General features: G+C 37.7%; 1 long non-coding RNA gene across 1 annotated transcript; it reads right to left on the reverse strand.

Moving 5' to 3' along the window:
* Positions 1-6,657: 6,657 nt before the first annotated feature.
* On the reverse strand, positions 6,658-27,260 carry LOC143738847 (uncharacterized). Its single transcript, XR_013204055.1, has 2 exons — positions 26,420-27,260; positions 6,658-7,292 (listed from the first exon to the last, which is right to left on the reverse strand). It is a non-coding gene; the product is annotated as an uncharacterized LOC143738847 (long non-coding RNA).
* Positions 27,261-27,472: the final 212 nt, after the last annotated feature.

The raw sequence follows: 27,472 nt of genomic DNA on the forward strand, positions 1-27,472 counted from the left end.
ATTGGGCTTAGGAATCAAAGTTATTAGCCCTTGACATAAAGAGGGAGGAAGCGTGGTTTTCACAATACTCTCTAAAAACATTTTATGTAAAAAAGGTGCTAATTTTTGACTAAATGCTTTATAAAGCTCTGCAGATAGTCCATCAGTCCCTCGGGATTTATTACTTTTTAAATTATTTATAGAATCAAGATTTTCTGAAAGACTAATGGGTGCATCACACAGACTACAATCTTCATTATTAATTTGTTTTATGTGAGATAAGGACTCAAAAAATTCCGTGGTGGACTGCTGGCAGAATTTAGAAGAATATAAATCATTATAAAATTTAGCACAAAAGTCTGCAATTATCTTAAAGTCAGCAGTTACATTCCCATCAATACTTAGTTGCTGAATACAATTTTTAACTCGCTGCTTTTCTAACCTAAAAAAATAGGCAGAACTCTGCTCACCTTCCTCTAGCCAATTCCGTCGAGATCTGATGAAGGCGCCTTCAGCCTTCCGTCTATATATATCCTCTAAATTATGTTTTTGATCAACAAGCTCAATTTTTTCTGAGTCTATAAGATCATCTACATTTTTACATGATAATGTCGAAATTCTAGCAATAATCTGGTTTTCATTACTTTTTCTTGATTTTGCTAACGAACTACTGTATTTCCGACAGTACTTCCCAATTTCGTATTTGAGAAGTTCCCAATTAATGCAAAAAATATTCTCTTTGTTAGCTTTAAGCCAATAAAAGGAAATTAAGTTATTAATCCTAGTGAGAACTTCGTTGTGTTGAAGAATTGAGGTGTTAAGTTTCCAATATGAGGATCTTTTACTTAGTGAGGGAGCAGATACAAATGGAATACAAATAGAAATGGCCTTATGGTCAGACAATAGTGAGGGAAGTATATCAGTCTTTATATTTGACAACTCTGCTGATGTCAACCAAAAATCAAGTCGGGATTGTAGAAAGGGAATTATTGTTCCATGTGAAAACTTTTTGCAAGGGATGGGTTTCTCGCCACACATCAACAACAGAACATTTTTGCATAAAGGATAATAAATACTCAGAATTAGTTTTAGTAGATTGGGGGGGGGCATCTATCCAAGGTACAATTCAAAACAACAGTAAAGTCACCACCGAAAATTAAGGAAGAATTTGGAAATTTAGATAACATATGACAAATACGCATTTCTAATTTATTAAAAAAAAACGTATTATCTTTTGGTGAATTATATCCATAAATATTAGCAGTAATACAAGTCATATTTGCGAACTGAAAAGCAAGTGACACGCTCTGCTTCTGGCAGGGGAATGCTCTCACTATAGTATAATAACTATAGTATTACTTATTGCGTGGAGTTTGAATGCTTTTGTTATCAGTGTATGGCTAAGCATTTGACTGATTCTCGATTCACCAGCAGGTCTCCAGGTCATCAGCTTCGGGGACAGAATGTAATGGCTATTGTGAACACTTGTATTCCCTTTCTGGCCGGCTTTCTGCTATCTTTCTCTCCCTGTAGGAAGTCGAACAAGTTTCTTTGAAGACAGAACATTCAAGGAAAACTTACCTACCCTCTCCCTAGATATAATATATAATTAAATGTTTTGTTGAATGCAATTGGTTGCCTTGTATATTTTTTACTGTTGACCAAACTTCTTTCTTGACTTAAACTGAGCCGCTTTAATTGATATTTGCTTGTTGTGCAGGTTTATGTGAATGTATTTTAACATAACATAAGGATGTTATTAATTATGACCATAGAAGCATGAGAAAAATATATACAGTAAATACTGCAAATGTATTATGGGAGCAGTCCCCCTTCCCTCCAAAATTCAAAACACAAAAAAATAAATTTAATTCAAATGGCTTTATTGACATAAAAGTTTCAATTACAATGTGTATGTACACTACCAGTCAACATTTTTGGATCGGTAAGATTTTTAATGTTTTTAAAAGAAGTCACTTCTGCCCACCAAAGTTGCATTTATTTGATTAAAAAGAAAAGAAAAAAAACAGTAATATTGTGAAATATTATTGCAATTTAAAACAACTGTTTCTATGTGAGTATGTATATACATGTGTGTATATATATATATATATATATATATTATTAGTTAAGTGCAATTTATTCCTGTGATCAAAGCTGAATTTTCAGCATCATTACTCCAGTCTTCAGTGTCACATGATCCTTCAGAAATCAGTATCATATGATGATTTGATGCTCAAGAAACATTTATGATTATTATCCATGTTGAAAAAAGTTATTTACATTTTTATTTCAGGATTATATAATGCATAGAAAGTTCAAAAGAACAGCATTTATCCGAAATAGAAAGCTTTTGTAACATTAAACACTACCGTTCAAAATTTTGGGGTGAGTAGGAATTTCTATTTTATTTTTTGGGGGAAAGAAATAAAATAAATCAATACTTTTATTCAGGATGAATAAGGGATGAATTTAAAGGATAAATTAAATTGATCAAAAGTTAAAGTAAAGACATTTATAATGTTACAAAAGATCCTATTTCAAATAAACACTTCTTTTGAACTTTCTATTCATCAAAAAATCCTGAAATAAATTGTACGCAATTGTTTTCAGCATTGATAATAATAATGAATGTTTTTTGAGCATCAAATCCACATATTAGAATGATTTCTGAAGGATCTGATGCTGAAAATTCAGCTTTGATCACAAGAATAAATGAGATTTTAAAATATATTAAAATAGAAAATAGTTATTTTCTAAAATGGACAAATTATATTATATTTATACACATTTTTAAATTATAAAATGTGTATTTTTAATCAAATAAATGCAGCTTTGTTAAGCAGAAGAGATGACTTATTTTAAAAACATTAAAAATCTTAGCCTACTGATCCAAAACTTTGGCTGGTAGAGTATGCATAAACACACACACAATATATATATATATATATATTATGTATGTGTGTGTGTATGTATACATATAAATGTGTGTGTAACTGGAGAGATGGTTACTGAGTGAAATAACAATAAATACGATCTAACATTAACGTTATAGGATTAATTTTAGTATGGCTAATGTACCCCTACATCCCTTCAAACCATTCATCAGAACACACACAAATACATGCATACTATGTACTGTGTACAGTATGTAAATGTATACTGAAATGAATCCCCTTAACAATAACGTTAATGTTATGAATTATTCCAGTCAGTATCAGTAACCATATCTCCAGTTTCATTTCAACTGACCACACTGTTAACTTTAATGCCGTCTCTAAATCATATTTACAGAAATGTGCTGCAAATGGTCGTTGCTGTGCTGTAAATGTATTCTACGTTATGGGAGCACCCCATTTCCCTCCAAAAATAAACACAAAAACGTATTAATGCCGTTTCTGCTACTCCCCAGAAAAAATATGCTATTATATGCAAGCCATTTAAGTGTCAACGTAAAAATCAATGTACATTATGCGTCAATATTTACCGATAATTGCTGCAAATACAGCTGCTGCTGTCTGCCCCGCTTTAAAATCATTGGCAACGCGGATTTGTTTGGAACTATTGAGAGCTACATAAACCACGTGACCGCGTGGCGGCGAGATCAAAGTGTGTCGCAACTCTCATATTTAACGGCTCTGGGATAAACTATAACGATCAGTCATAATCCCACCCACTTTGATATGGAATGATATTTTGGAATGATTAAATGCATTTTCATTTGAAATTTGGCAGTCAGTGTGCGTTCGCTTAAACGAAAATGCAAACGGTAATGCGCGATTTGCAATTGCGTTTGGATTATGTCACATTTTATGCGTCCACAAATTGAAAACGCAATTGCAAATACAATTTGCAATTCCTTTTGAATAATGTCCGGAATATCATTCCATACACACCGGCACCCGTTACGCAGTGACAGTGTTGGCGTTCCTGGCGTGGGAAACGACGCCATGCTGGCGTCTCAAAAACGCACACACACTGAGAGAAAAACCTATTCCTTATTCTGTGTAAAAGCGAGGGGAAAAGAAAAGAGAGAGAAAAAAAAAAAAGGAAAATTCCACAATTGCTCTCAGCAAACACACTCAGCTCCCACACACACTCCCAGCACACCGGAAACAGAGAGAGAGAGAGAGAGAGAGAGAGAGAGAGAGAGAGAGAGGAATCCACATGGGTTTATAATGGATCTCTTTCACGTAAAAATCTGTTCACATTGATAGCGACCAAAACGCATTAATTTTCCATATCAGCAAGCAAATTCCCTCAAATTCTGACAGTGACATTGCCGACTAGATTTTGGTGTCCAGGTCCAGCAATGCCTCAAAGTTGAGAAAAGTTCTCTCTTATAGGCAACAAATGCAGAGAAACTTTATACAGTGACTTGATGCATTTTAACTTTCAGAAAAGGACAGAAAAATTACAGGACACATCACACCCGTTTAGGACACTTCCACAGTTGGCGTGTTGATATTGGAAACATAGAAATTGTGCCTTGGAAGAGTTTCAGACAGTGATGAAAACATCAAGCTCAAAACCCATGAAAAATACTTTTTTCATTTACCTTGACCAGATAGTTTATTCCTGCCACAACCTGGAACCTACAGCTTTTTGGAATGAAAACATCAAAAGGGACTCCAGCCTCCTTCTCTATGTCTGACTTCACCTGAATAAACAAATACACATTTTATATATTCATCTATATTATTATTTTAACAAAAAGTTTATTAGTCTCTATACTTACGTCTATCACTCAGATATCAGACAACTCATGTGAAATGTTTTGTGTCTTTGAGTGAAAAGTCATGGGCGTAGGTTTGGTCTCAGCTTTGGTGGGGACGGGGACGGGGACGGGGACGGGGACACCCCCCCCCCCCTTTCCCCCCCCCATTCTATTCTTTAAAAAAAGTCCATTAGATTAAACTGGGAAGGGTCATAAAACTTGCATATTGTTATCCTAGGTTTACTGCTTCTATTGTTCTCAATTGTAAGTCGCTTTGGATAAAAAGTGTCTGCTAAATGAATAAATGTAAATCTGTTGTGGTTTGATGCGGTCTTTCCTGCATACAAAATGGTTAATTAATTTTGTAGTCTATCCTATGGCTAGCAAGTTTAACCCTCCTACCAGATATTGTTATTTGGATATTATCAATCAAGTAATGATTCATTATATTTGAATAACCAACAGTGTTCACTTTCGCTTTTTTAACATTGCCAACATGTTTTTCCAGCACATGTGTCTAGCAAGTAGGCTACACTCACAAATACATTACATAAACAGAATGTAGAAACGAAAAATGTCTCAGATGATCCAGTTTATGACTGCAAGATTCTAAGTTAAGGTAGGCTAATTAACATTCAGTGACTTCGTAGCATTCTATCATGATAGCGCAACTTCTATGAGTCTATCCGTGCTGCACACCCCTAATTAATGCTCCTAACCTTGAAAGATTGCAGAAGCTAGGTTTAACTGTAACAATATCCTGGGTAACCAGGATCACCAGTTAATACTATTTTCCACAGTAGAATCTGCATTTGAAAGCCTGGTCAGTCACTGCTACTGCTAGTTATTTGTGTGGCTAGTTATTTTTGCCTACTTACACTCTGCTTTATGAAAAAGCTTCGTATGTCCCCTTTCTTCTTCTTGGGTGACATAGCTGATCTACAAAGTACAAAAAGGGGCAAAAAACGGAATATTAAAATGTTTTACTCTGGCCTTTGTATATGGCAGGCAGAGAGACAGCCCTGGTAACTTACCATCGGCGTCGTCACGCGCGCACACACGCATAAACCACCCGCTCGCTGCCAGTGAGTGCAAGCACAAAAAGTAGTCCCGGCCCGCGCGTGTAGCCTGCCCGTCAGATAACCCGCCGCCAATCAAATTACGGCGTATCTTGTACTGTCGTCGTCCTGGCCGTTGGAATCGATCCAAATGCAGCGCAAATATCAAACTAGCAGTTCAAAGGAGCTTGCTAAATATTGGTGGGGACAAATTTGTCATCTCAAAATATTGATTGGGACTAGTACCCAGCGTCCCCCCCTAAACCTACGCCCTTGTGAAAAGTATTTTAAAAATGACAACAAATTTGTAATACAGAGCTTTTTTAATTTTCCCAACACATTTTACAGCATTAAAATATATAATTTTACTAGGCTGTGTTTTAACAAAAACTGATTTTCAGTCTCCTACCTCAATGCAGATCTTCTTCACTTCTTCAGAGACAGGCTTCTCTGGGCTCCATCCTCCAAGGTTTGACATTACTGCAGTGTGATTGTTATCAAAGCCTGCATGAATTAAACCGGCAGTCTGTCTCACAGATTGATTATGATCCACTATTTATGCTGCCAAAATCGCATGACATCAGTCGTCATTGTAATTCAATCACGTCAAAGAGACTGAATGAATAGGTGGAGTTTCACTTTGGAGTGTTGTGTAATACTGTAAAACTGTTCGAGTGGGTGCACTCTTAAAAGAAATGGTTCTATTTAGAACCAGAAATGGTTCCATCACCCGCTTCATATATGGAACTCCAAAATGGTTATATAAAGAACCATTTTAATGAGTTCCATAAAAATAACCCCAAATGGTTCTTTGAATCAAGTTAGATGGTTCTATATAGAACCATTTAAGGGTTCTTTATTATTAAACGAGTTAATTATTATTGAATAAGAAAATATAACCAATCCAGAAAATTCAAAAAGTTTCAATTTATTCAATTGATTTCAAAAATATTAGTGTCATATTTAAAATTGCACCTCTCTGTATTAGACAGCAAAACTTTTTTACATTTAAGGTGTTTAATTACATTCAACCATTTAGTTTGAATTATTTCAAATTAAGCATTTAAATGAAATAATTTCGAGCATTTTCACTTTGCAATAAACATACATAAGTTTGTTTATGTACTGTATACACACATACAGAACTTGTACATGTATCTCTGAAATAAGGAAAAACAAATCATTTTTGATATTTGACAATGCAGATAATAAATGAACAATTAAAACATCTATTAAATAGCACTACAATTTACATAAGTTGACTGTACATTTTTAGTACAGGTATTGGTGTTCTTGTGTCATGCTCTTGTCTAAGTTTAAGCATATGTTTTTGAATAAAAGTCATTGTGTGCTTAATGTCAACCGGGTATTACATTGAAAAGAAAATAGACAGCAAACATGCATTCCACAGCCTGTGTCATGTCAATGTCTGCCGCTCTTGTAATGTTCACGTTGTCCATTATAATGCTGACACTTTCAGCCTTGAGGGGATCAGGAGAGCCGTTAAACACTGTAGTTGGTGTAGGACCTTTGGGTTCCTGTGAAACAAACATTTCACCTTTTGAGTGCTTTTCACCAATTAACAGAAGTCATCAAACAGATTTAAAATGACCCCATCACCAACAAGCCAACATGTGTATGACTTCGTTTCTTCATTTGAACACAATCTGATATATATTTAATAATATCCTGGCTCTTCCAAGCTTTGTAATGTGTTTGAATGTCAACATTACTGATGACTGAAGAACATTCAACATGCTACCACGTCAGCTCCACTTCGATTACTTTGAATCTCATTGGTTCTTTCGTTCTTGTGACTGAATCCTTCATGACACAACACAGATATGACAGCCAGGTTGCAACACGCTCAATGGAGTGACCAGATTTATGATGGTGGAATACGGGATGGACAGTACCCTGAAAGTTCAGCATCATTACACCAGTCTTTAAATAATTGATGAATAAAAAAGTAAACTAAACTTAAAAGAATCAGTGTCTTTTACAGATCATACATTTATAGAGTAAGAAAAGAAAAACATTAAAAAATGTTTTATTTACAGATTCAGTATGTGTGCTGATCATCTGATTATGTATTTTCGCTTAAATGTCATTATCAAATACAAATCTGGTTTGCATGATCTCTCTGTCAACAGTAGCGCTGCTTGGTTCATGGTTCATGAAGCAACTTTAACATCCATGGAACCGTTCTATTCAACAAAAGGTTATTTATAGTGGAAAAATGTAAAAAAATTTAAAAATGTTTTTCACTTTCAGAAAAAAACGTTCTTTTAAGATTTGTTGACTGAACAAAAATAGTTATTCTATCTGGCATCACTGTAAAAAAGAAAAGAAAAAGAAAAACCTTTTGGAAGCTTTATTTTTAAGAGTAGCCTACAGGATGATATAATTTGAGATATGATTCAGATGCCTCAGAAATCATTCTAATAGCCGACGCTCATTTGCTGATTGTTACATCCAAAGATGTATATTTTTGTGAGAGGTGCATACTGTGGTATGTTTTCTTTTTCTTTTTGTTGTTGTTTTGTCTCCTGCTCTCCTTTGGCTCCCCCAGTCTTTCACTCTGGCAGGAACTGTATCTGACTGCGTCCCCAGCTGCACCTGCTTACCAACCGGGAGTGAAGCAGCATAAAAGCAAGCAGAACTCTCAATCATGGAGAATGTTTCTCCAGAGCATGATCTGTGTCCTGCGCGGTCCAGTTGTTGGAAGTGCAACTTTTTGTGGATCTGTGTGACTGTTTGCATTCCCTTTTTGGTTTAGACCTATTGTTGCTTTATTGCCTGCTTATTGTTGAATGCTGTAGCCTAAGGCACTGTTGCTTCCTTGTGAGTCTACAACTTTTATATTGTACAGTGATTTGCTTTACCATTTAAGCTGTTATTCTCCTCATTGTTTGTTTTTATTTCTTTATTACTTGGGAACTGTATGGGAGGTGGGCGCCATTTTATTTTGTAGTCCCCCGTTTTCTCCTGGAATTTAACTCCAAGGTAGACTAAACTTTTGTTATTTTGGCATTGCCCCATAGGTCTTTGTTTCCTTAGTCATTCGTACGAATTCATACGAATTGGGCATTGCAAACCAAAAGATTCAAAAGCTCATTTATCTAAAGCAAAAGTAAACCTACTGAAATTCTCCAAACCGCAGCTCTTTTGCTGGATGGGTGGTTTGGACTTTCTTAATATTAAATGAGATATAATATATATGTAGGTTTATAATATATACAAAATGTATCAACAAAAATAAAGAGATAATTAAATTACTTTGATTTAGCTATCATATTTTTTTTCTTTTCTTTTAAAACGTGTATGTTGATACCATTACTGATTATAAAGGTGAAAAGACATGAATGGTACACGTGTCACACGCTGCAATGAAGAATAAATCACTTTTTTGATCAGATTTTCTTTAGAAACAGAATTCATTCCATGTTGGTGTTTTCCTTTTTTTTTTTGTCAAAATCTTATCTTGTTTCTTTCTTTGTTTCTGAGTGTTTGACAGATTATGTGAAGATGGATTGCATCTATAACGACTGCTAAACCTGTGTGAATCTGATGTGCAGATACAAGCATACAAGACAAAGATCACATGCTCACATTCCAATAGACTCTGCTTCACTATTAATCATACATCAGTGATAAATATTGAAGTGTCATGATATACACTTTTTCTTCTTTGGCACCATTTACACAAGCAGAGTAAAAAATTAACTGTTTCAGCGTATTTTCATATTTGTTACATTGTGTGTTAATTTATTTAATTCTCTTATGTGCATTTCAAGACGTTTAAAGGCCAAAAATTGGATTACAATTTGTCAGTGGGCAGTAGATTATTTGTCAATACCTGCTCTCTCCTCATCTCCATCACTCTTTCTTGTTCTCTCAGTCTTCTTATTTTTCACAGTCTCTTCCACTCCTAAAGCTGAGCTTTGATTGATAGTCTTTTCATTTTTGTCTGTGACAATTAGGACTAAGACTTTTGATAATTTACCATTTAGTAGGCCTAATACCAAAGCGAATACAAACGAGAAAAAAAAAAAACGAATGTAAACTGAATGACAGCGGAATTAGTCCACATCTCCTCCACTGATCAACATAACTCAGCTCACACAATCCTGTGATAAGGTATTTTTGCATATAGGTTTTCTAGTTTTTCCGGAAAAACAAAACAAAAACGTTTTGACATAGGCCTATATCTCACAACATATGCATTTTGTGTGAGCTGCGCTTCAGTGAAGTTTCATCAGAGTTTGAAATCCATCAGTCGTAAATGCGTCCCTATAGCACGCATTGTGTATTATTATCGTATTATAGTGCAATTTATACGCGAAAATTAGTTTTTACGTGCATATGATATGCAGTTTTCATTACATTTCATTTTCAAAACATTGCTCAAAATATTTATTTTTTAAATAATATTTTTAAGTTCAACACATTTCACCACAGCAAACACTGCCTGAGACATAGTAAAGGGGGAACAATCAGAACAATACATAATAAAAACGTATGACAACATAATATAAATAGATATAAAAAAAATGAAAAATACAATTGAACCAACAAAAAAAAAACAGAAAAAAAAACATAATTTTATGCCAACCTTTTAGAGAGGGTGACTTATCACTAATCCAAGATATCAAAATATTTGTCCTAATAGTTAACAAGTAAAAAAGTAGTCGCTTTTTAATTTACATTGTGTGACGTTAAATTACAATATGTGACTCAATTCAATGGCTTATTATGTGACAGTCTCATAAACAACAGGTGTAATCTCCTGTTGCATTTGAAGAAGAGATGAGAATGAACTGAATTTATAAGATGTGATATGTAAGATCTTTGGCTGAATCACTCTTGTCCTTTTGCAGAGAGAGTCCAAACCTTCTCTCGTTCCTCTCCTGAAACGTCCATCCAAAACTCCCTCTCCGGGTCAATCTGTGATTCAATGTTTAACTCTACCATAAGAGCATAAAACTTTATAATAAGAGATGTGCTTCAGTGAAGGAGGTTCAGGAGGATCTTCTCGAGAATGAGTTAGCTAGAGGGAAGCGTCGTGCTTTTAAACTATAAATTGTAATAATCTAAGTTATGAATAGATAGCCTAAGGATATTTCTTAGATAAGTAGCCTTCAAGGAAAGATTGTTAACTAAGTTTATTAAATTCCACAATAGCTACACATTCATTATTAATCGTATGATGATGAAAACGGCTTCGTTAATGTTTTTAGACCATATCTCACGACCTCACTTGTACGAATTTGTACGATTTGTCTAAACCCACGTGATGGCTAGGTTTAGGGGCGGATTTTCGTCGGTCGTTTAAGATTTCTATCCTAAAAAAGAGCTGTCAAATATGAAATGTTTAGATTAGACAGTTTAACTCGCACTTTATGACAGTTTCTGAAGCGTTGCGCCAGAATTCACGCTCAGCTGCTTCTGTGAACATAAAGCCCGCATCTGATCTGATGGTCATCTCTCAAATATGTTGACATTGACGACTTTTTAACTTGTTAACTATAGGCTATGGGAAAATATTTTGATGTCTTAGATTAGTGATAAGTCACCCTCTCTAAAAGGTTCCCATACAATTATGCGGTTTTTTTTCTACACATTATATTTGTTCAATTATATTTTTAATTTAATCATATCTAGCCCTACTTATATTGTGTTGTCATACTTGATTTTGTTATTATTTCCCCCCCTTTGTCTCAGGCAATGTTTGCTGTGTTGTAATTTGTTGAACTTAAAATTAAAAAAAATATATTATTTTTTAAAATATTTTTGAGCATTGCATTGTGAATGTTATTTAATCTATAAGGTATTTCTATGCTGTTAGTAAATTAATAAATTGTTTATTTTTTAAACTGTTTTAAGGATCTGCTTGAAGGGACATAATGTTCCTAGAACAAAAAGTGAGGCTTTGCAGTTGCATTAGCTGGTTCTCTATAGTAAAACCAGATCCAAAGACAATTTGTGTCCTAAACGGGTGTGATGTGTCCAGTAATTTTTCCTCTCTGAAAGTTAAAATGCATCAAGTCACTGTATAAAGTTCCTCTGCATTCGTTGCCTATAATAGAATTTTTTTCTCAACTTTGTAGCGTTGCTGGCTGGACACTCTAGCAGAACTCGCAGAGATTTGCTGTCATGGAAAATGAATGCGTAGGTCTATAAGCAAAATAATAAACAAAATAAACAATTAATTATTTCAACAGATTTGAATTTCAAGGATAGGCTAGATGTTAGCTGGTCTTGCGGTTAGGCAGTGAAAACAAAGATTGTTACAGTCCGTGTTAGTCTCTGCAGTTCTTTAAGATGTCCAAATGTCCAAAATAGATTTGTGAAGTTCGTCGTCGAGCTGCAGTATCAGGCCCTGATGTATGATGAATCCTCTGCGATGATAAATGTAGGTGTGTAATCTAGTGTATTACTGAGTATTTATCTTGCTGATGTATGATTCTCAAATGTGGTTCTACAATAAACAAATAAAGTAATCAGTAACATAAACTGAATAGATGTGCAATCAGGCCAGCTGACAGTCTTGCCTGGGCCCGGGACAAGATAATCTTAGATGGGCCCCCCCCATTTTTTTTTTATAAAACACCATATAGCCTTCTTTCACCTAAACTGAATAATAAAAACACGTTTAAATGGGTACATTTTCTATAAATGTCTTCATTTTCTTTTCTTACATAGCCTACTGCAGTGTTAAAACACAAATAGACATGCAAAATCTGTGCATTTTGGGCACTTTTTGTGTGAAATCATATTTATTTTTTGTCCATCAAAAGTGTGCTTTCACTTTTAATTAGCTAAGTGTAGCGGGTATTAACTACCAAAATGGACCAGACAAATAAAATCAGAAGACTGCTTGGTACGAAAACGGAGGTGGTGGTGATGCTGAGAAAACAGGCAGAGACAGAAGGTAGGGTTAACCCTAAAAGGTAACTTTACTTTTTGTATTTAGTGATCCTTTCTCTTTTGTATTTTCTTTTTGTTTCCTCAATCACAAAATAACAATACAAAACAACAGAGGAAATAAATATATACAACAAACTTATATATTGCCTGGGTGCACCCTCTAAATAACTTTTTGCATATCAATAATCACAATTGCACTCACTGTATCCAAGTGATCTCAAATGAAAGAAAAACAAAAACAAAACAATCACCAGTGGCCAAACACATTAACCACTGCTTCCAAGAAATATCAATTGGAATGTTGATCAATGTTATATTTTCTCAATTGTGTAAACAGAGTTAGTTTCAGTCCCAAAAAAACAAATATCAGTCTCTGAAAACGTGTACTCTTACTTATCCGAGCAGGTGAAACGGTATAATGAGACGGAAAACTGTCCTCTCCTTTAAGTTCGTGATCTCTTCAGAATCGAAGTGGGAGGCTCGCCATCAATTGGGTAAATCCATCTTGGAAAAACAATTCACACAGAAAAAAAAACCTGGCCTGATCACAGACCAGAGTATGCATTCAATATTGCATATCATTAATGATCTACAATTACATATAAAACACAAATAAAATACATATATATGAGTATATCATCCTAACAATTTACACTGTACTTAATTACCTGTTCATTCACATTTTTTTCCTTTTTTTTTTTCCACAGGCACGCGCAGACAAAATGGCGTCAGCAGTGAACACTTAATACACCATGCGGTCTGACACAACCACACTGCAAATGAACAATCCAACCCATACAACATCAGAATATAACACAATTTTGTCTCATATGAATAAAACAAATAAAAAGCTTCTACATTCAATGTGTTGTCATTCGTTTTTAATGCTAATTATAACATTGGTAAACTCACCGAGTCAATGTAAACTCTGAAGTGCCCGATTGACAATCATAAAAGGTCATCTACTATCTTACTTCTCAGATTTTTTTCCGTTTTTATGAGCTTTGAACAGTTTAAGAACTATATCAGTTCAATTGTAACACTCTCTAGTCAGATCAGATATCTCCGTCGCTCTGCATCTGTTGTCTAATCTGCGCAACGCTATTCGTAAGCAAGGGGCGGAGCCAGCAACCAAACGCTCCGATTGGTGGATACTCATAATTTAACTCAATTCAGATATGTATTTATATTATTTTGTATAGAATTTCACATTTATGAATAATCATAACATTCAATTCAAGCAACATAAAAATAAATAATATCTGTAAAACAATTATTTAACCAGGGTTACACTTTCCCCCCCTGAAATCATGCAAGACCCTTTGCGTGCTCTGAGTGGCTGATTAGTCACTACATTTGATGAAACATCAGGTAAAATGGAAAGGGCACCTGGATTTTCAACACCATTGAGAGAGCTAACAAGGGCAGTGCTTAACCCCTGGAACAAGGACTGAACAACAAAAGACAAGGGGTTTCCAAGTTGAAAGTAGGCAAGTCTCTCAGGTTCCCCTCTCTGCCTATTAGAGCGTCTGAGCGGAATATCTGAATTATGCCCCCCCTCATTTTCTGGCTGTTGTTCTTTCCCTTCAACAGGAACATCTGATACTTCAGCATAGTTTGTCACTTCAACTTCATATTCACTCTGAACAGGTAGGTCCTTTTCTGTTTCAGTTTGGTCCTCGTCAGGTATATTACTTGTTTCAGGGACCCTTGGAGCATCAACAGGTGAATTGTCAACAGGTAAGTATTCGTCTGATGCATCAGCAGGTGAGTGCTCCACTGGATTGTCAACATCTGGGGGATCTTGGTTAATCAAGTCAGCATCAGAAGGAACATCCGCAGTTTCCTTTGCTCTACAGATGTCATGGACTGTAGAGAACCGCACTGTTTCCACAACTGGAAAAGCATTAGACTGTCCATTAAGATCTTCATCCTCTGAGTCAGCAAATGAGTCATCATCCGATGGTGGAACACTAGGGTTCTGGCGTGTTCTGTGTTTAGAAGTAGGTTTGGACAAGGTAGAACTTGAGACTTCTGGTGTTGGTAAGAATCCGCAAGGAAGCAGAAGGTCTCTGTGAAGTGTACGAAGAGGACCATCCTTGCTCTCAGGACGAACTGTGTAAACTGGTAAGTCAGCTGCTCGCTTCACTACAACATACACCCCTGACTCCCACTTGTCTGCTAACTTGTGTTTACCACGCAGCCGAAGATTTCTCACCAACACTCGATCATTGACTTCCAAGGAGGAATTTGTCACACCTTTGTCGAACCTGGTTTTGTTCCGCTCTGCACTCTTTAATGCTCTACTGGAGGCAAGCAGATAGCTTTCTTCTAAATGAGACCTTAGGTGCTTGACATATTCAGAATGGGATTTCTGTGGACTGTCTTTGTGTGCTAACCCAAAGGCGAGGTCGATAGGCAACCGAGGCTGGCGCCCAAACATCAATTCATAGGGGGTAAACCCTGTAACTTCGTGCTTCGTGCAATTATATGCATGCACTAAGGGCTTGACAAAATCTTTCCAATGACTTTTGTCTTTCTCTTCTAATGTGCCAAGCATATTCAGCAGAGTCCTGTTGAAACGCTCCACAGGATTTCCCCTAGGATGGTAGGGTGTTGTTCGAATTTTCTTGATGTCTGATATCTCACAAAGTTCTTTGATTGTGCGTGACTCAAAATCTGGGCCCTGGTCACTGTGAAGGCGTTCAGGGAACCCATAGTGCACAATAAAATTCTCCCAAAGAGACTTTGCTACTGTTCTCGCCTTTTGATTTGGGGTAGGGATTGCCACCGCATACTTAGTGAAAAAATCTGTGATCACTAAGATATCTCTTGTGTTGCTTCTATCTGGTTCCAATGAGAGGAAGTCCATACAAACTAACTGTAACGGTCTAGTGGCCTGGATGTTGACCAAGGGTGCCGCTTTTTGAGGTAAAGACTTCCTTCGCACACAACGACCACATGTCCTGACCTTCTGTTCCACTTCAGCAGCCATTTTTGGCCAGTAGAAACGGGATCTGACCAGATCTAAGGTCCTCTCCATCCCCATGTGTCCCATATTATCATGTAAACTGCTCATCACCGTGGATCTTAACTCTTCTGGGAGCACTAGCTGGTAAGTGATAGAATCCTTATCTATCCGTCTCCTATAAAGTGTTCCATCCTTTATCTCAAGGCGGTTCCATTCTTTTAGGAAATAAGGAAGACCAGGAAGTTCCTTCCTTAGCGCTGGTGAAGGTCTCTCTCCCAACTCCAAGTGCAAAATCACCTCTCGAAGAACTGGATCGGCCCTTTGTTTTTCACCAAGATCTTTTGAAAGGTGAGATATAACAGGTAAGCAATCAGAACTATCTTCTCGTTCATAACAGTCGGGTACAGCATCAGAACGTAGTGCAAGGGAGCTTACAAGAGCAATGCCTGGCCCGACATCAGCTGATTGCCTAACAAGGTGCTTCTCACAGATGGCCTGGACTTCCTCTTCCGTGGCACTGAAAGACTCTTCTGCGGCGGTAAGCTGATGCTCTATAAACTGTTGGATCCTTTCATGCTCCTTTTGTGATAAGGGGTTTTCTGGAAAAGGCTCCTGAGGTCGCCTTGAAAGACTATCGGCATCAATGTTCAGCTTGCCTGCCCTGTACTGCAACTTAAAGGAGAACATAGAAAGAGCTGCAAGCCACCGATAACTAGTTGCATCTAATCTTGCAGTGGTAAGAACATGCGTGAGAGGGTTGCTATCAGTAATGACAGTAAATTGGCTGCCATAAAGGTAATCACTGAATTTTTCAGTTACTGCCCATTTAAGAGCAAGGAATTCAAGTTTGTGAGCAGGATACCTTGACTCACTGTGCGACAGCCCTCTGCTCGCGAATGCAATTGCACGCATCTGCCCACCTTGTTCTTGATACAGCGCAGCTCCTAATCCCTTGGTGCTGGCATCGGTGTGGAGAAAGTAGGGGAGTTTGGGGTCAGCAAAACCCAGGACAGGTGCACTAGTTAGCTTCCCGATAATAGACTGAAAAGCTTCCTCACAAAGAGGCGTCCAACGACTCCCAAAGGGCTCCTTAGGATTGTAGTACTGACCCTTTTTGTCACTCTTTTTACCACTCTTCCTTAACGGTGGATACCCTGAAGTAAGATCATTGAGTGGTTTTACAATCTTCGAATAATCCTTAATGAAACGGCGATAGTAGCCGGAAAAGCCCAAAAATGACCTCAGTTCTTTTAGGTTCGTGGGACTCGGCCAGGTTTTTAACGCTTGTGTCTTCTCGGGATCTGTTTCAACCCCATGCTCCGACACGATGTGTCCTAGATAGCGAACGGAGGTTTGGAAAAATTTACATTTCTCCAGAGAAAGTTTCAGTCCGTACTCCTTGAGGCGAGATAGAACATTCAATAGCCGTCTCTCATGCTCCTCTGGAGTATCTGAGAATATTATGAGATCGTCCAAAAAGACCAGTACTTCCTTCAGATTAATGTTCCCCATACACTTCTCCATCAATCTTTGGAAAGTACTTGGTGCATTGGTGACACCTTGGGGCATACGGTTAAATTCCCAAAACCCCAATGGACAGACAAAGGCGGTTTTGGGCTTGTCAGACTCCTCAACTTCTATCTGATAATATCCCGATTTCAAATCAAGTACGGAGAACCATCTGGAACCTGTCAGAGCAGAAAAGGTGTCCTCAAGATTGGGTAGTGCATACGCGTCCTTCACCGTCTGGAGGTTCAACTTCCTATAATCGATACACAGCCGTATATCTCCGTTCTTCTTTCTCACCACCACAATGGGTGAGGAAAAGGGTGATTCGGACTCTCGTATGACTCCACTTGCTAGAAGGTCACGCAGATGCTTGCGGACTGCCTCAATATCTTGTGGGTGGATCGGTCGTGCTCTGTGTTTAAAAGGAGTTTCATTGTTCAGATTTATGCGATGTTTCACCTTCTGGGTGTGCCCAAAGTCCAAGTCATGCTGACTGAAAACTTCTGGCATTTCTCTGAGCTTGTTAGTGATACGGTCCTTCCATTTCTGTGGTAAAGGACACTCACCAAAATTTAAGGTGAAATTGAGCTCCTGAGCAGGTGGTTGCTTATCTTTTAAAAAAATGCTTGGAGGAGGAAGCACTGATTTAATCGCATGGAGTTCTGCTACTATACACCTTGGTGGAATAGCTATATCATGTTCGGTTTCATTTGTGAGCACCACTGGTAAACGGTAAGGCTGAGTTTTAGAAAGTGTAAGTAGGCAGCGTTTTACAAATACCCCACCAGGCAAAAATGGGTTAGATGGATGCTCCACCACAACACACTTATCAACCCCACAGGGCACTGCAACGGAACCTTCCACCACTACTGTCTGACCTGCAGCCATGACCTCAGGTACTTTACTCTTCAACCGCACATGACCAAGAACACCATTTGAGTTTTGTTTCCGTCTTGTTTCAAGTGTCCTCAGAACCACTCTGTAACCAAATGAAGATGGTTGGTATGTTGGGGAACTTGCATTCAAATATTGTTCGTAGAGAACATCCAAGGTGTTTGTGCCTATTAAAACCAATGGTTGATTGTGAGATTTGACATCAGGTACTACTAGGGCTACGGTAGACACCTCAACACTCACACCCAGGAACTCCTCAGGAAAGGTAATGTCTACTTCTATATAGCCTTCATATGGGACAGAGAGACCATTGGCACCTTCTACTTCCAAGATGTCATTGATGGAGTTAATGGGGTACCCTGAGAGATGCTGCTCATAAAAGGATTGAGGGACGGTTGTGACTTGTGACCCAGTGTCCAATAGACAATGACACTTTTCACCGGCTATGCTGACCTCCGCAATGCACCTCGCACCGACTAAACCCTTTGGCAGGCTAGCGCTTTGCTTGCTGGGAGATTGACATTTGCTTGACGCATGTTTAGAAGTGGGACGGTTTGCTTTACATTCAGCCCCTGTCTGTCCCACAACAAGGGCTGGCTTTAGTTTAAATCAGGGTTGGGGGTGGGGTTCTGAGCATCCCACTGAAGCTGCTTCTCTTTTAGGAGCTTGCGTTTGGTAGTGACAAGTGAAGGATTAGGTTCAGAAGTGCAGGAAGATGCAACGTGGCCATCCTCGCCACATGTAAAACAGTACCATGGCCTGGGCCTGCCCATTGGTTTCTTATTGACTGCAGTCACACTCACATTACTGGCAGTTCCAACTTTTGTTTTGTACTGTTTGTCTACTGCTACCTGCTGTGGGAATTTCATCTGGATTTTTGGCTTGGTCATAAGATTGGTTAACTGACTTTGTAGCTTAGCAATCTGTTTCTTGAGCTCTTGTGTCTCAGTGGCAAGTGAAACCACTCCTGGAGCTTCTCTTTGCTCAGGTTCTGCAGAGGCCCACGCTCTTTGAGAATGCATCAAAGCTCTCTGTTTAGAAGACCCAAGATGCTGCTTCATACGAGTGACCTTTGCTGTATGCTTGTCTTCTTCTGTGCGTAGCATGAGCAGAAGCTGCGCAAAAGGAGGGGGTCGGTTGCGTTTTTGCTCTAGCTGCAGATCAGTAATCAAATCATTATCCCAGCAGCCTCTACAAAACTGCTTGAGGAGGTGCCGGTCTGCCTCCTCAGGTGTAATACCACCTCTTTTGATAGTCACCCTCAAGGCTGTTTGCAATCTATACAGGTAAGCGGATGGTTTCTCACCGGCATCTTGTAGGGTATTCATAAATCTTGCAAGGAGTTCATCCCCATCTTCAACAATGCCAAAAGCAGAATCTAGCAACTGAAGATAAGCTGAGGATGGAGCTTCAGGGCTCAGGTGTTTTATAATATCGGCTGCAGGTGACAAAAGACTGTCCACTATCTTCCTGGACACATGCAGATCAGATAAGCCAGGCTCTTTCAGAACAAGCTCAACACTGGAACGCCAAGTATCATAATCGGCCTCATTTCCAGGTCTAGGACATTTACCGGAGAACATCCTGAGCCTTGTCTGCACAGGCCCTTGAGCAGTCATTTCACCACTCCTCACAACGTGTTCCACAATGAGCTTCTGAACTTCAGGTGGGCTGTGTATTTGTTGAGAGGTAAAGAGAGGTGGAGCATTCAGTTTAACAGGCGTGTGCTGTGACTTTGGTTCATCTACCTGACTCGGTTTAACAGATGCTGCTCCAACACAGTCGCCAGGGAGTTCTTGCACAGTAGGGTTTCCATCTCCAGCCTCAAGATCAGTGGATGCTGGTGTGAGTTCTGCACTCATTTGAGATAGCATCTGGCTCAACACTGCTTCGAAATTGGTTCCGCTCAGTTTTGCTATTTCTTTCAGCCCTTCAAGGTAAGATTTAGTGACGCTACCGCCCAATTGCTGTGTAAAGACACTAGACAATGCCCTCACGTGGTAAGTGATACCTGGATCACTGGACAGATGGTGAGTATAAGGCAGCTGGGGCTCTAGCATTTCCAAGGCTTGGCCACTGTTATATTCAATTATTGTGCTCTGGTAAAACTCTGATTCTTTGTCACTAATGAAAATGGTTCTGGCAAAAGAACCATACTTTTTCAGGAGGTCAATTAACTCATCATCACCTTCGGTTTTTGTCAAGCCACTTACAATCACAGAGTTCGGGACTTTAATACCCTCTGCCTCAACTATGTCCATTTTTGTTGGTTAAGAATCAAAAAATGCTAATTTAATCGTTCAAATCACAGCTGTTAATACTCAGAAACAGCGCCACCTCCTGGCTGGCTCGCCACAGTTGTAGCGGGTATTAACTACCAAAATGGACCAGACAAATAAAATCAGAAGACTGCTTGGTACGAAAACGGAGGTGGTGGTGATGCTGAGAAAACAGGCAGAGACAGAAGGTAGGGTTAACCCTAAAAGGTAACTTTACTTTTTGTATTTAGTGATCCTTTCTCTTTTGTATTTTCTTTTTGTTTCCTCAATCACAAAATAACAATACAAAACAACAGAGGAAATAAATATATACAACAAACTTATATATTGCCTGGGTGCACCCTCTAAATAACTTTTTGCATATCAATAATCACAATTGCACTCACTGTATCCAAGTGATCTCAAATGAAAGAAAAACAAAAACAAAACAATCACCAGTGGCCAAACACATTAACCACTGCTTCCAAGAAATATCAATTGGAATGTTGATCAATGTTATATTTTCTCAATTGTGTAAACAGAGTTAGTTTCAGTCCCAAAAAAACAAATATCAGTCTCTGAAAACGTGTACTCTTACTTATCCGAGCAGGTGAAACGGTATAATGAGACGGAAAACTGTCCTCTCCTTTAAGTTCGTGATCTCTTCAGAATCGAAGTGGGAGGCTCGCCATCAATTGGGTAAATCCATCTTGGAAAAACAATTCACACAGAAAAAAAAACCTGGCCTGATCACAGACCAGAGTATGCATTCAATATTGCATATCATTAATGATCTACAATTACATATAAAACACAAATAAAATACATATATATGAGTATATCATCCTAACAATTTACACTGTACTTAATTACCTGTTCATTCACATTTTTTTCCTTTTTTTTTTTCCACAGGCACGCGCAGACAAAATGGCGTCAGCAGTGAACACTTAATACACCATGCGGTCTGACACAACCACACTGCAAATGAACAATCCAACCCATACAACATCAGAATATAACACAATTTTGTCTCATATGAATAAAACAAATAAAAAGCTTCTACATTCAATGTGTTGTCATTCGTTTTTAATGCTAATTATAACATTGGTAAACTCACCGAGTCAATGTAAACTCTGAAGTGCCCGATTGACAATCATAAAAGGTCATCTACTATCTTACTTCTCAGATTTTTTTCCGTTTTTATGAGCTTTGAACAGTTTAAGAACTATATCAGTTCAATTGTAACACTCTCTAGTCAGATCAGATATCTCCGTCGCTCTGCATCTGTTGTCTAATCTGCGCAACGCTATTCGTAAGCAAGGGGCGGAGCCAGCAACCAAACGCTCCGATTGGTGGATACTCATAATTTAACTCAATTCAGATATGTATTTATATTATTTTGTATAGAATTTCACATTTATGAATAATCATAACATTCAATTCAAGCAACATAAAAATAAATAATATCTGTAAAACAATTATTTAACCAGGGTTACATAAGCATGAGCAGCGCAGCAAAAATAGACTCGGATCTGGCCCATTATCTGTTCACCGATGACGACAGTGACACATTTCAGCCGGCTTTTTATTTCTCATCTCCATAAATATATCTAGTAGTAAAGCTAATGCAAGGGCTAGGATTTCAATGAAATCTTTGCTAATACTTCCTCATCATCATGGAGAGCGCAGTTCGCACCGCTTTCTTCTTTCCACAAGCGCGTGCTCTCCCGTGGCGTCTGTCGTTGCTATGCAACAATGAACTTGCGCGCCAAAATATTTCCATATGTGGCTCTTTTCTCCTTTCTTATCAACAAGTGGATTTACAGCCACCACATCAGCAGCACCGCCGGTCGCAATGTCTCAGCACTTTTATGAAGAGGTCGCAACTGCACGCGCTTCGGGCATGCACGCGCATCAAGTACCGGGTTTGAGAAAACCTGGTACCGTGGCGTGACGTTTAAAAAGAAAATTAGTACCGACTTGGTACCGAAGTACCGGGTCTTTGACAACACTCATAGACGTTGGCTGCGCTGTTTCTTACCTTGCTCTACGTTGACTTTAAGTTACTAATGTTAGTTCCAGCTTCACCGTCACCACCTTTTTAAAAATATTTGTTTAGGACATCTCGACTCGAAGGCCTCTATTTTCTTCTTCTCTTCTTCTCTTTTCTTTTCTGAACACCGGACTTGTGATGACCGGACATTTTAAGCGTAACGTTAGCCTACTGAACTTCAAATCAAATGACAACATCAAATTTCGATCAGTGGCCAAACCATTTTTGTTTTGGGGGTGGGGGGGTTCTTGACCACTATTTAAAGGACAATTAGGAAGAAAACAAATAAAAAGCTTTTATGTAACTAGATATTTTATTAGAAAAAATATTAGATACTTTTTCCACAAATATGCCTATTTTATTTATTTTTTAACAATTATTCCATAATTTAATGAGGGCCCAGTTCTGGGCCCCCCCCCCCCCAACCCTGGGCCCGGGACAACAGACCCGTTTGTCCCCCCCCTGTCGGCGGGCCTGTGTGCAATTAACACGGCAGAAATGCTGAGACATTACAACTGGCTGATCACGTTTGACACTATTAACATAATATTTCACACAATCAGGTAACCTCACTCTCATATAACATAAAATATAATGTAGCAGCCGTACATCAAGCTAAACAGTGAATAAGTGACACAATAACTGTTCAAAAGGCTCCTCTGTTACAGTGTCCGTGGGACAGGCTGAAGGTTTGAGCTGTGAAATTATTTTATTGAGGCAAGGAAGCGACATAGGCTCAAACTGATCAAACACTGTAAAACAGGTCAACATTTCAGAAGGGTCGGATACAGGTGGGGAGATATGAGCTCTAATGGAGGCAATCTTGTCTAAAAAATAGTGTAAAAAATTCTCACAGACTTCAGAAGAAGCTTCCAAACTGAAGGATTTGTGAGTCAAAACTTTTAGTGGAGAAACAATGTCAAGAATGCTGGCACATGTGGAGAGAAAGGAAGAAGTTAATTTCTCTGAGTCAGCTAAGAGACCAGTCTCAGACTGACATGACATTTGAAAAGCACAAGAAAACTGAGCAGCAGTGGTCGGCTTAAACACACGGCCTAGTGGCGGAGCCAGGATTTTTTCATAGGGGTGGCCAGGCAAGGGCCAGCAAACAGTCTGGGGTGGCATATAAATCTTAATTATTTTAACATAAAAATTAGTTTAAATAAATGTATTGGACTGTTTTAGTGCCTTCCTACACAACTGAATACAGTTAATTTGTACTTAATTGTAATTGAGATAGTAGTGAATTAGGAATCATGGAATACTGAGTGAATTTGATCTTTTTTATTATTATTAGCTACTTACTACCTCCAGGCATATTAATAAAGAGCACACACACTATAGCTAATTATATTATATTAGATTATTTAAATTATTTTATTATTTAGATTATTTATTAGGTTAGATTATTTAACCTTCATTGAATTTTATATAATCAATTAACTCTTCAACTTTCTATATTAGTTGTCAAAATAAAGAATCTAAACCCTTCTATCATACCTAAATTAAAAAGGGGGGAAAACATCTCTTTTGAATCCCTATGTGCAAGAATGTGAACAAGGCGGAAGTAAACAGCACATAAATACCAGAATGTAAAATTAGTTATTTTATGGATTTAATGATAGGCTAATGATAAATTTTAGTTTTTCCTTTACAAATTAACGCAAAATTACCGCCTATCTTCTAGTAGCCTCACACGTTCACTGATCTTTTGCATGTGTGAGCATACACAAAAATCGCTGCAAAAGATGCTTAGTTTCTGCATGTGCTATGGGGGATATTGTTCAAGTCTTGAAACAGGTTTTTGTTGCCTGACTTTGATGGCACGTATCTTCAGCAGTTTGCAGTGCAGGCTGCATTATTGATATTACATGTTTTGTGTCGAAATGCATATTTGACAGTGAGTTGACTGTAAATCTGCATCCTAACTCAAGCTAATACTACTTATTGTTAAATTTATGTTCATTAACAAAAACAGTAACATCTGTTAAAAAAAAATGTAACGACCACATTTTTATTTGGTAAAATGTAATATTCTGACTGTTTGAGTTTTATTAAAATTAACTATTGGTCATCCAGTATCATGCATTTAGATCATGATAACCACAGATAAAACCAGGCATAGCCTATAGCACCTCACTATCATGGCAAAATGTCACTTTATGGTTTCTATGGTATTTGTATGAAAAACAGTAGCCTAAATACATTATTAAATACTGTTTATATTCCATTAGTAATACATTGTCTACATTAATAATATAGGCTAATACAATTCAATATGTATATATCACATTTCATGGTGCAGTTAATATTACTTGTTACAGTAAATCCATGGTAAATGGATTCAGTATCAATTCAGATTCTGACTGTATCGTGCGCACAGTGTTTCTCCTGTTCTCCTGTCAGCGCTGTTTCATCTGCCTTTAAACTGGTTTAAACTGGACATTTGTGTTCTTTGCTAATTTGAGCCGAGCGGATAAATGGTCCGTGTGGCGCGCGGTTCAAATGAGTTTAGTTCCACTTTTGGCGCATAAACATTATCGAACATTTATCGAACTCTTGATATCGTTTTATCGAGAAAAATGATATCGCGATAATTATCGTTATTGTTTTATCACCTAGCCCTAATATAAAGTAAACAAACTAAATTTTAAAATGAACATTTCTATAGATGGCCCAACCATTTAACTAGCATTGCCATATACATATCCTTTCAGAGCCTGACTCCACCCACTGGCAATATTTGAAAAATGCTGGAAAAGTGGGCAGAGCCTAAATAACTATATAAATGCTATGCTAAATAGATGCTAATATACTCTATCTATATACTCTATCCTGATCGTTTTCAATACTCGCAATTCCAACTCCTGACTCGCTACAGTGGTTTTGACTTAAGATTGTTTTATACTGCCAAAGGCGTGGTAGCTTGTACCAAGGGCGTGGTGAGCTCATAGACAGTATAAGAAGGGTGAGCTGGAACCTGCTAACGTGCCACCGCAAACATCCAATAGGAAAATTCAACTGCAGTAGCCACCGTTCAACCTGAAGAGGGCAGCACTCAGACGTTTTTACACCATATATTGTAGAATTAAAACACTTTATACCCAAATGTCAAAAAAGTTACTCAAATCAATGAACAGCACTAATAAAGCCCTATTCTTACAGATCATTAACTAAAAAAAGTTAGCTTAGGGTTTAGTTACTCTTTAATGGTTTAAATTAGCCGAATTTACATTTTTCTAGGAATTATTTGACATTTACACCCACGATGGCCTGAATGACAACCATCATAGAATCAAGTTTAGGACCTAAATAAAGTGGTCCCATAAAGTATTTAGATACAACACACACTGCCTTTCAAAAGCTTCGGGTTCAGCAAGAGATTTTGTTTTAATCATGTTTAAAGAAATTAATACCTTTAAGAGAGCATTAAATTGATCAAAAGTGACAATAAAGAGATAATGTTTTAAAAATGTCTATTTCAAATAATTGCTGTTCTTTTGAACTTTATATTCATCAATGAATCCTGAACAAAATTAATTCAGTTTCCCGAAAAATATCAAGCAGCACAACTGTTTTTAACACTGATAATAATAACAATCAGAAATGTTTCTTGAGCAGCAAGTCATCATATTAGAATGATTTCTGAAGGATCATGTGACACTGAAGACTGGAGTAGGCCTAATGATGCTGAAAATTCAGCTTTGATCACAGAAATAAATTAAATAGAAAATATATTGCAATAGTATTCCATATTGCTGTTTTTACGGTGTTTTTGGTCAAATAAATGCAGGTTTGGTGAGCAGAAGAGGCTTCTTTCAAATAAAATAAAAAACCTATAATCTTACAATCCCCCAAAAAACATTTATGTTTAAAATAAAGCAATAGATATAATTTTGGCACGTCACTTGAACCTTCTTTGGAGCTGCTGTAGTTCATATATCTGGAGTTATCTATAACCAAAATATCAGATATCCAGTGATGTGTGTAATGACTGTATCATATACAATAGATCATATGAATTCTCAGCAGCAGATTGTCGATACTCACCCGTCGTGTGTTTCAGATGGTGTGGTGACGTACGAGCAGCTGAAGCTCATGATGTCCACTCGAAGCGTCCAGCTCGTCGATGTTCGTGAACCGGATGAGCTGGAAGCAGGATTTATTCCAGGAGCAACCAACATTCCTTGTAAGTCACACAGTTCAGCTCTACACACACACTTTATGAATGACAGTACTTTTGTTGATGTAGTGGGAGAGGTGGAGCAGGCCCTCAGACTGAGCCCGGATCAGTTTAGAGAGCGATACGGCGTCACAAAGCCTCACAGAGAAGACTCAGACTTTGTGCTGTTCTGTTGTAACATTTTTCCTTCTCAAGTGTTGAAAACTTAGAAGTGCAGACCAGGAGACTTTAAGAGGTATCTTTCGAGCAGAAGTTCTTTATTGCGTCGCTGTAGTCATCTCAATCAAGTCTAAATAAGAGAACTTTACATTGCAGTTTATATACATTTCAAGGGGGTGGAATTAATTTCATAGAGGAGGGGACTCTTGATTCAGCTGGTTACCTGATTTCATCAGGTAACAGTGTAACTCAGAGTCTTGAGATGCTAATCCAACAAGCCTGATTAGATCAACAAAAGGCCCAGCTGACCTTTGAGATGTGACAAGAGGTTAATGTCTGAAACCTTGATTGCCTCAAAATGGAAAACAGTGTGTGCATCTTTCTCAGTTAAAATACTATAGTATTGGAAGCTCAATAAATCATTTAAATACAATTTGTAATCCTACATTTCCCCCTTTGAGAGTTCTAAATAACTCTCACAAAATACAAATTTAGACACTTAAAAGTTCATTCTTGTAACTTGTGATCGTTACAGGCACATGCTTCTGTGTTGCTGTTTCTGCAATTGCATGCTGACACAGAAACAAACATGCAATTTTAGGGTCCGTGATGTTCTTACGGGTAATAGTCTTTTCTGGTAGGAACTGTGATTTTTTCGTGAGAGACGTGATTCATTTGTTAAATGAAAAACTTGATACTGTGGACGCATAGATAGTACGCTAATGAGAGAAACAACAGCAGAATTGCTATTTCCTTCATCC

The sequence above is a fragment of the Siphateles boraxobius genome, unplaced genomic scaffold (assembly GCF_051911475.1).
Source record: "Siphateles boraxobius isolate OS27281-9 unplaced genomic scaffold, OSU_SipBor_1 155, whole genome shotgun sequence".
NCBI lineage: Eukaryota > Metazoa > Chordata > Actinopteri > Cypriniformes > Leuciscidae > Siphateles > Siphateles boraxobius.